Raw genomic sequence first — 9452 nt, forward strand, 5'->3', positions numbered from 1 at the left:
GCCCTTGCGCGGGCCTTCAAAATGCACCAGTGTCAGTGTTTCGGCAACGCTCGTATGCGCCACCAGCTCTCATTTCATCTTCTTGTTTATTTCCACCTTTTGCTCCCTGTGCTGCCTCCTGTCACAGAATCACAGAATCAATTAGGTTGGAAAAGGCTTCTAAGATCATCGAGTCCAACCTACGACTGAACATTATTGTGTCAACCAGACCACAGCACTGAGTGCTACATCCAGTCTTTCCTTGAACACCTCCAGGGACAGTGACCCCACCACCGCCTTGGACAGTCCATTCCAATGTTTATTCATCCTTTTTGTAAAGAAATTACTCCTGATGTCCAACCTAAACCTCTCCTGGCACAGCTTGAGACTAAGTCCTCTAGTCCTGCAGTGGTTGACCAGGACAAGAAACCAACCCTCACCTGGCTACGCCCTCTTTTCAGGTGGTTGCAGAGAGTAGTAAGGTCTCCTCTGAGCCTCCTTTTCTGCAAGCTAAATAACCCCAGCTCCCTGAGCTGCTCCTCATAGGACTTGTGTTCCAGATCCCTCACCAGCTATGCTGCCCTTCTCTGGATTTACTCCAGCACCTAAATGTCCTTCCCAAACTGAGGGGTCCAGAACTGGGCAGAACACTCGAGCTGTGGCCTCACCAGTGCCGAGTACAGGGGAACAATCACTTTCCCAGTCCTGCTGGCCACACTATTCCTGATACAGGTCGGGAAGCCATTGGCCTTCTTGGCCACCTGGGCACACTGCTGGCTCATGTCCTTCTCTGGACACAGCCCAAACCTCCTCCTGGAGCTTGAGTTATAAAAACCGTGCACTTCAGCTGGGTTAGTTATTTTTCCAAATGTTGTTTTGCACAGGAAAAGACGACATTTTTGCATTTTGATACCAAGACTTTTGTAGAGAATATAGTTCCAAGAATCCACTTGTAGCTGGGAAGAGAGCAGTATGACTGTAAAGCAGTGGTGGCAGACAAAGGATCTGGCCAGCAAAGCATGCTCCCCTGCTGAGCTTGGGGAATACTTTTCAGCATATTTTGAAATAAACAGAGATATTTGTATGTAAATTTTATGATGAAATTTTGATTTGTGTTTAGTAGCGAGTATAAAATACCAGCTTTTGGTGATGAATTTTTGTAGTATTTATAGCCAATGAAGCAGTGAGGGTCTAGGACACCCTGGAAAATGGGGATATGTGAATATTTGAAATGTATATACTACAGACTGCAGTGGAGAGTAGAAAGGCACCATCTGTATCAGATCATTTGGGCAGAATGTCAGACTACTTAAACTGTGTTTCAGTCTTGTCCGGCTTCCAGTGGCCTCGCCATGTAGTTATTCACCTCTGAGCATAGCCTACTGTGAAAACTTTTACTTCCTGAAGAAGTAGCATGGCAGTAACAGAGAGGTGGTTTTTAACCTCCTTAACAAAAAGAGGTTTTTAGACCTTATTCTTGTGTTTTGCATGTTGGACATCCCCAGTTATTATGCATCTTACGAATATCCACAATGTCTTCATGGGCTTTGGGCCTCTGGCCTTCTTGGCCTGACATCTTCAGTCTTCTAGTAGTTTACAAACAATTCTTTTAAAACTATCTCTGACACCTCCTATATTTATGAGTTTTCAATGGGGACTTGACAATATCCAATTACTCTGGCCTATGCAAAGATTCATTCAAAATCAATCTCTTTTCCGCCATCAAAATTTTTTTTCTACTGGAGAGGGTAATGGCAATATTGCTTGATGGGACTGTCACATTTCCTCAATGTCGTGTATCCACTAGGTGTCACATTCTTGCTATGCAATGAATTCTTTACTGTTACGCTCTCAGTTTCTCTCTAGAGAGTTCACGTTTTGCTAGCCATGCATAATGGTTAGCACATAATGCCATGTTCACAAAAGAAAAATAGGATTCATAAGTAGATGGTGGATGTGTCTACAAAGTAATCCATACACACATACACTGCTGGCGTAGTGGAAACAGTCTCACCATGATGGCAAAAAGTAAATTGTGCCAATCACAGTGTTGTAGCGACTAGAAATTTTCTCTTAAGAGGATTAGTTAATTTAAAGTTGAATCAGGTATGCCCATCCTAAATTGAAAACTGCACCAGCACTATAGCTAAATATAAATCCCAAGCTTGTATCTGTTAGTGACTGTAGTCCAGTCTTGTGGTTCTGCTAGCTGATTATAGCATTTTCATGGTCTGTCTCTGTCAGGCACCATGCAGACTGCAGACACAGTAGAATGGATGAGCTGTGGTAAGGCAGGAAAAAAAAAGAGAGACAAAAGAAGAATCCATGAAAATTTCAAGAGCAGAGGATTTATTTTTATTCTGTGGTTAACTCTCTTCCTCCCTGGACTAATGACTACCACAGTACTCAACTAAATTAACAACCCATTAATCTACCATGAAGTGAAACTGGCTTTTACATTTGGCTGAAATTTCTACCATATTTTGGATATAGTTCAATGGCTAGCTGAGCCCATCCAGCATCTCACTGCTACTAAAAGGGTGAGATCTCACTCCCAGTCCACCATTATAATTTCCTTCTCCCTGTACCCACATTGCCAGATCTAAGGCTCTGCCCCACACTTAAGCCAACTCTGGCATTCACCAGGTCCATCTCTGAGTTCATTCAATTTATCAGCTCCATAGAAAACCACCCACTTTTGGTTTGTTTTGCTTTGTTCTATTTCAGTGATTTAAATAAACTCATATAAAGGTTAAAGAGCTGGCACAAGGAAAGAACCTTTCCATACAGGGATCCTCATTAATTCAAATGCATGTAGATGTATGTACGGTATGACAACCATACTTCACATAGTCACATAATGAAATTAATATTGACTATTATCTGAAGTCCTATATAATAGCAATCATTCTCTTAAAATTTACCTTTACCTAGGTTTTGAGGCATACTGGAACACAGTGTTACCGTAAAAGTAAGGAGTAACTAACAGCAAATATCCTTTTCATTCAAAAGCTAATGACATATTAGTTTGAGTGAAAAATGAATTATGAGATACCTAAAGTTAAAGGCTAACATTAAATTACATTATTATGTTATTAATAACAATTACATAAAAAATTTAGTAATTAAATTTCAATTAATGTGTTTGTCAGAGTAAGATACAGTGACATTTTACCAATTTTCAATGACATTTTTTGTCAGATTATACAGGATCTTTCCAAGAGTGTAATAAACATTATTAAATTGTTTTTACCTTCCTGCAAATGGAGGGTTGTATATATGAAAATGCTGCTAGCAAGGATTTTCTTGCTATTTTCTAAGTCCGTGAGAGACTTTTCTCTCTCACAGAAGAAGTAGCAGAGTTATGTAAACAACCAAGCCACCTGCAACCTTGAAAAGTCTTGTTTATGGTACAGTAGAAAAATATTTTGAAAATGGATGTTTTAGGTTTTTAGCCAATCACCCCCAAGGGGTGGCTGATCCTTGTCCAATTGGACTATGAAGAAAAAAGTCTATAAACAGTTTGTAAAATAATTAAATAAATAAATCTTGCTGCACAATTCCTGCCTGCTGGATCTTCTCTCCTCCTCCTCCCTACGCCTGCGGGACACAGTGATGTACCCTAGGGCCTAGGCCTGCGGTAATAGAGGGTAAATTATTTTTTGGGTCACACCTGGCAGAATTTTTACATCCTGACAGAAATTTTCACATGTGTTCAGGCAGTACAAGTATTGCTTGTGTCAAAGTATGGAAGTTTTGATTCATAAATACTGAGCAATGAAGCTGATTGATTGTAATCTGTAAGGTACATGGAAGACACATCTCTTCCATTTCACATTGTGTCCATCTGATTGGAAACATCTAGTTTTAACTTAGGTATCTATTTCCAAATAAGATCATCAGGGAACAAAAAGCCCTGCCCTGTCAAACAAAATGGAAACAACATAAAAAGAGGAGGATCACCCTGCCTAAGTCTGAAAGAAGTGAGAGAAACCATTCTCAAATTATTACCCAGGAGGAGCAAGTAAAAGATAAAACATGTGTAAGATGTTATTCATCGTTTATATGTGAAGAAAAATAAATTTAAAGTTATCAAGGCCAACAGCATCCTAGCTTGTATCAGAAATAGTATGATTAGCAGGAATAGGGCAGTGATCTCCCCCTGGACTTTGCACTGTAGAGGCTGCACCTCAAGTCCTATGTCTAGTTCTAAGCCACTCACTCCAAGGAAGACATTCCAAGGAAGAGGTGCTGGAGCAAGTCCAGAGAATGGCAATGAAGCTGGTGCAAGGACTAGATCACAACTCCTATGAGGAGCGGCTGAGGGATCAGGGATTGTTTAGCCTGGAGAAAAGGAGACTCAAAGGAGACCTTATCACTCTCTGCAACCACCTGAAAGGAGTGTGAAGCCAGGTGGGGGTTGGCCTTTTCTTCTGGACAGCTAGCAGTAGGACAAGAGAATATGGCCTCAAGTTGCACCAGGGGAGATTTAGTTTGGGTATGAGGAAAAATTTCTTCACTGAAAGATTTGTCAAAGCTTGGAACAGGCTGCCCAGGAAAGTGGTTGAGTCACCATCCCTGGAGGTATTTTAAAGCCGTGTAGATGGGGCACTTGGGGACATGGTTTAGTGATGGACTTTGCATTGCTGGGTTAACAGCTGGACTCAATGATCTTAGAGGTCTTTTTTAACCTAAATGATTCTATGTTTATTTTCTCAGTATTAAGAGTAGCCCGCACAGCTGGGTGATAATGAGGGAGATCCAGCAAGCCAAGTGATTTATGTTTTGGGAAAGTGAATAAAGCCAGTAATTTTACTGTACATGAAGAAGTGTTTCAAAATTTCATCCCAGAAGCTTGAAAACAATGCATCCGTTCTGATTTTCTTTTGAGATGCATGTGTCAATGTTTAGGATATCCCAAATGGTGAGCTAGAATCTTGGCTTACAGAGCCTCCCTGAATTTGTCAAAATAATATATGAATTCATGTAAAAACTTCACAATTAACCACTGGGGTCCAGTTAACATCATTGTGATAGTGTCAGGAGCAAAACCGCTGAATTTTGCTGCATTTAGACAAATAGAGCCATGAGGTTACTGAGGTTACAGTGCTTCTGATTAACCTATGTGGCCTTCTGTTTCTATTCACTACCCTTCATTCCGAAAAGAATGTCGTTTACTAGACTTCACCATCCACCTGCTGTGGAATAGCATCCTATATCCTATGATCACTGGTCTATTCAGAAGTAACTCATTACTGGAATTTTCAATACATTCTATTGTACTGCCTTCATTCAGTGACTTACATATGACACCTTTTTTTTTCTCTCTCATCTGAAGACTTAATCAATTGTAAAGGCTGCATTTATCATGTTCTGCCAAAACAGCAACAGCGACAACAAAAAAGCTGTACATTTTGTATATTTAAATTTTAATTTTCTTTTCTTTGCATATTTAGTATTATAGAGGACAGTGTCTATCATTCCACCTGGGCAGAAAATACTTGGTTTATCTGTTTAGTGCATGGCTAGAAACAGTACTGCATAGTTAACTGGTTAATTACTATGGTCTACTAGATAGCATAATTTAACACATTCTAACAAAATACGCAGTCTGGATTCATCAGTAGCCATGATGCCATGCTTGGGGCTGTGCCTCACAGAAGCAATCCCTGACTATACTATCTGATGCAGCCTTTCAGCCTTTTGTGCTCTTCAAATACATGTTTTAATAATATCTCTGCCTGGATTTAGGAACTGAAGGAAGATTATTCTAAAAAGCTGAAAGAGCTTGAACAAGGTTTTGGCAAGTCAAGTTCAGGGATTTGTTATTCAGTAAAAGTCCTTCCAGCCACTACCTTCAAAGTAACACTCAGTGAAGATAACGACATGATAATGTCCTGTGCTGAAGGCTCTGAATTATGAATGGGAATTGCTGTAGGAGGGCTGAAGAAGTTAATGATTCCAGTTGTCTTTCAGCTCTTCTGCCTGAATTCAGCTGTTGGACAAGCACAGCATGGGGCTTTAAGGCAAACGAAAAGAGAAGGAACACCATCAGCCATTCCAAATGACATCAGATATGTACATGGTGGGTTTTATTGTGCTTTGTGAACTATTTAATGTGTTCTTACAGACAACTTCATGAAGTTATCTATATTGATTGCAAATGCCACACCTCTATACAATCCCTTTTAGTCTAATTTTTAAGTAACTTGAAGCATAACTTGGAAACTGTTTTTTTATGGAGCTCTTGATTATGAAAAGATGAGTTCTGTAGGTTTTTCTACCCGATTCTTCACACTGTCATAAACTGATTTCTCATGGGAAATACATTCACTTACATAGTTAGGCAAGGGCTGTAGCACTGGCACACTGCTGGCAAAGCGATCATAGATCTGACAGCTGTCCAACAGTTTTAAATCTAAAGACTCTGACATCTGTTTTCCTTTCCTGCAGTATGCATTGTTGCACTGTAAGATACATTTCCAAGTCTGCATATAATTTCTTTGTTTAACTACTATCCCCTAGTATGAATTGTACACCTGTTTATTTGACTGTTCTCACCATTGCTTGGAAAATGAAAAAACCAGTTAAATCCATTAAACTACAGATATCCTATTGCTATTAATTGTTATTTCTATGGGCCCAAATTTGTCATTATTACTGATGTCAGTCTAGTTTTACATACTACATCTACATACTCAGACACATATCTTCGCCTTCATTCTCAGATGACCCCAGATTGATGCATACAGGCATTTACTCACCAAAGACTTCAAAACAGAAATAAAAATTGCAAGCCTTGAATAAATCACTCTTAATTTTTTTATCAAAATGTAAACGGGATCATCTGGGGACTTGTCCCCTTAGAAACCAACAACGCCAAGAAAAAAAAATTGAACGAATGAAAATAGCACCATTTGAAATATTCAGTGAAACATTTTAGCAATCACTGAAGTAAGACTAGCTATTAAAGAAAAATAGGATGAGTCAAAAGAGAAAGTCTTTTGCTGTGATCTCTTCTACAGCGTACTGACAAGAAAAGTACTGACAGAACTAGGAGGTGAGCATATGCTATTGTTAAAAGACTGCATGTGCTGATCTAGTTCAGCATGTACTTTTGGTATCCAGCTAGTTCCTTGAATGCAAAGTCAGGTAGTTTTTCAACATCTGCATTCACGTGGGTCCCAGTGCTGTCATCAAATGTTCAGAGCATAGGGTAATAAAGATATATGATATCTTCTGGCACTTCGGGGGAACACAAGGCACTCAAAGTGAATCTGAAAAAATGTTTAACTTGACCTGTCTGCTATAGTCATACATTCAAGAATACCAGATACAAAATATTTGTAATGTTAAAGATATTTTATAAAAATTCCAACTAATTAGAGACTAGAATATTATCTTTCTTAGTATCAAGTGGTTCACTTAAAATCTATGAGTACTATGAGTCTGTACAGAAGAATCTTGATTTTATCAAGGTCTTTCAATTTCTCTTTTATTTCTGTAGTCTATAATTCTATAATCTGATTTGAAGCACACTCAGATATAGCAAACCTAATTTTAAGAAGATTTTATTTTAGTAAAAATCATCTCCAATCAGCAATTAGAAATGCAATGTGGTAGAAAACAGAAATTCTATTTCTGTTCTCAGTTCCTTCTGAAGCAGATGTCTAGTGTTTGTCAAGAGGGAATGGCAGAAAAGTGTAGTATTTGCCCTGTTTTAAGTTGCAGAAGGGAGTGCTCCCTTGTGCTGGTACTACAGTGAAATAAACTAAGCAAAACATTAAATTGAAGAATTCTCCATTCATAATGTCAAATGTCAAGTACAAGTCAAAAAAAGATCAGCAATTAATGTTGCCCTTAAAAATCTTTTGCCTGGGGGATCTGAAGTCATGCACTAAAAACAGAGTATAGAATGCAAGTTCCATTTGGGGTTTCTTCCCTTTTCAGGAAAAATAATGTTTTACTTTGGTATTATGTTATATAACCAGGAGTCTGTGTTCACTTCAGATTTAAGGAGGGTGTCAGGTGTCTGGGTACAGACAATCTCAGTCAGTCCAGCCTAGGTATGAGTGGGTGTATGACTGTATGTGAGTCAGAGTGAGTCTCACTAGTATTGCATGCAAGGCCCTAGAACTCATGGGAGCATGAAGCTTTGTATGTTACTGCAGTACTGGGGTGCATGGAGGCTCTACACCGAGTCAGCAGATGAAGGCTTCTCTCTTCTGTGTAGGCCCGTACGCTGCACACCCTGGACATACTGAGCTGTGTGGCAAGAACACACTACCCTTGAGGCACATAAGGTAGGCAGGCCCCCAGGGCAGGCACACACAACAGCATGGACCAGCAGTACAGGCAGAGACATACCTTTCCTGGCTCACAGAGACAGCCACAGCTTCATCCCAGGTGCCTGGGACTGGTGGCTCTGAGAGAAGCTGCAGTGCTACACTAGTAACACCAGTTCCCTGGACTACGGCAGGGAATGAGGTGGTGAAGGCCAGTGTGCAGGTGTGGAAGGATTCATCTATTGCTTTATGAAATCCATGCAGCAGCATGGTTCTTTCTCACTTAACTGTGAGAGAACTTGACTGCTCTTCTGGACACTCTGGAAGTGCTGGGAAATACTGAGGGGCTGTCAGCACCCATTTATGTTGTCACTCTGAAGCTGACATGTTGCTAACAAGAGTAAGAAGGCGGGCTGGTCCTGTCCCCTAGCTGAACCAGCTTGTCTGAACTGAAATCCCACCTCCAGACTAAGTGAGATGGTTTCAGGTGTCCACAAGTAGTCACCATGCCAGTGTAAGTGCACAAGTAACACAGGCAATCAAGACACCCCCTCAAGCACTTATAAAGGGCTGGTGGTAAGGGTTCAAAAGCTGCCCTTAGTGGTATATAACAATATGTTCAGAGGGATGGTTTGCCACATCAGATAGGCAGGACCTGCTGAATTGAGGATCTCTGTATGTCTGGAAATATGGATCTGTGCAACAACTGGTAGAACAGGCTATTCTGGGCTAGTTTCAGCTTAATACAGTTGTGTACTCTGAAATGGCTGAGAATGTGTGCAGCTGCAGAGCTTTACCAAGTCAGAGAAGTTGGAAACTCACACTAACCTAGGTTTGAAACACTCTGATCTAAAACATTCTGGGCATTTAACGCTCTTAAAAGAAGGGAGATTGGTCAATGGCAGAATTAAGATGGGCACTGGCAGTATTAGATGGTGTCAGTAACAGTATCCTGCACTGAAGGTGACGATCCGCTTGGCAGCACTGACCTAGCAGGCAGGAATACTATAGATACCAGCGGCATCTAGCCAGAAGAAAGACATGTTGTCTTTCTTCAGAAGTCAAAGCATATACTGTGATTGTACATATCCGTTGCTTAGGCACCTGTTAATAAGCACTACTGAGTTACCAAATGCATTGTTTTTTTTCCTTAATCATTAGCAAAGTAATCAAACATACATCCCTCTC

The sequence above is a fragment of the Corvus brachyrhynchos genome, unplaced genomic scaffold (assembly GCF_000691975.1).
Source record: "Corvus brachyrhynchos isolate BGI_N302 unplaced genomic scaffold, ASM69197v1 scaffold94, whole genome shotgun sequence".
NCBI classification, from domain to species: domain Eukaryota; kingdom Metazoa; phylum Chordata; class Aves; order Passeriformes; family Corvidae; genus Corvus; species Corvus brachyrhynchos.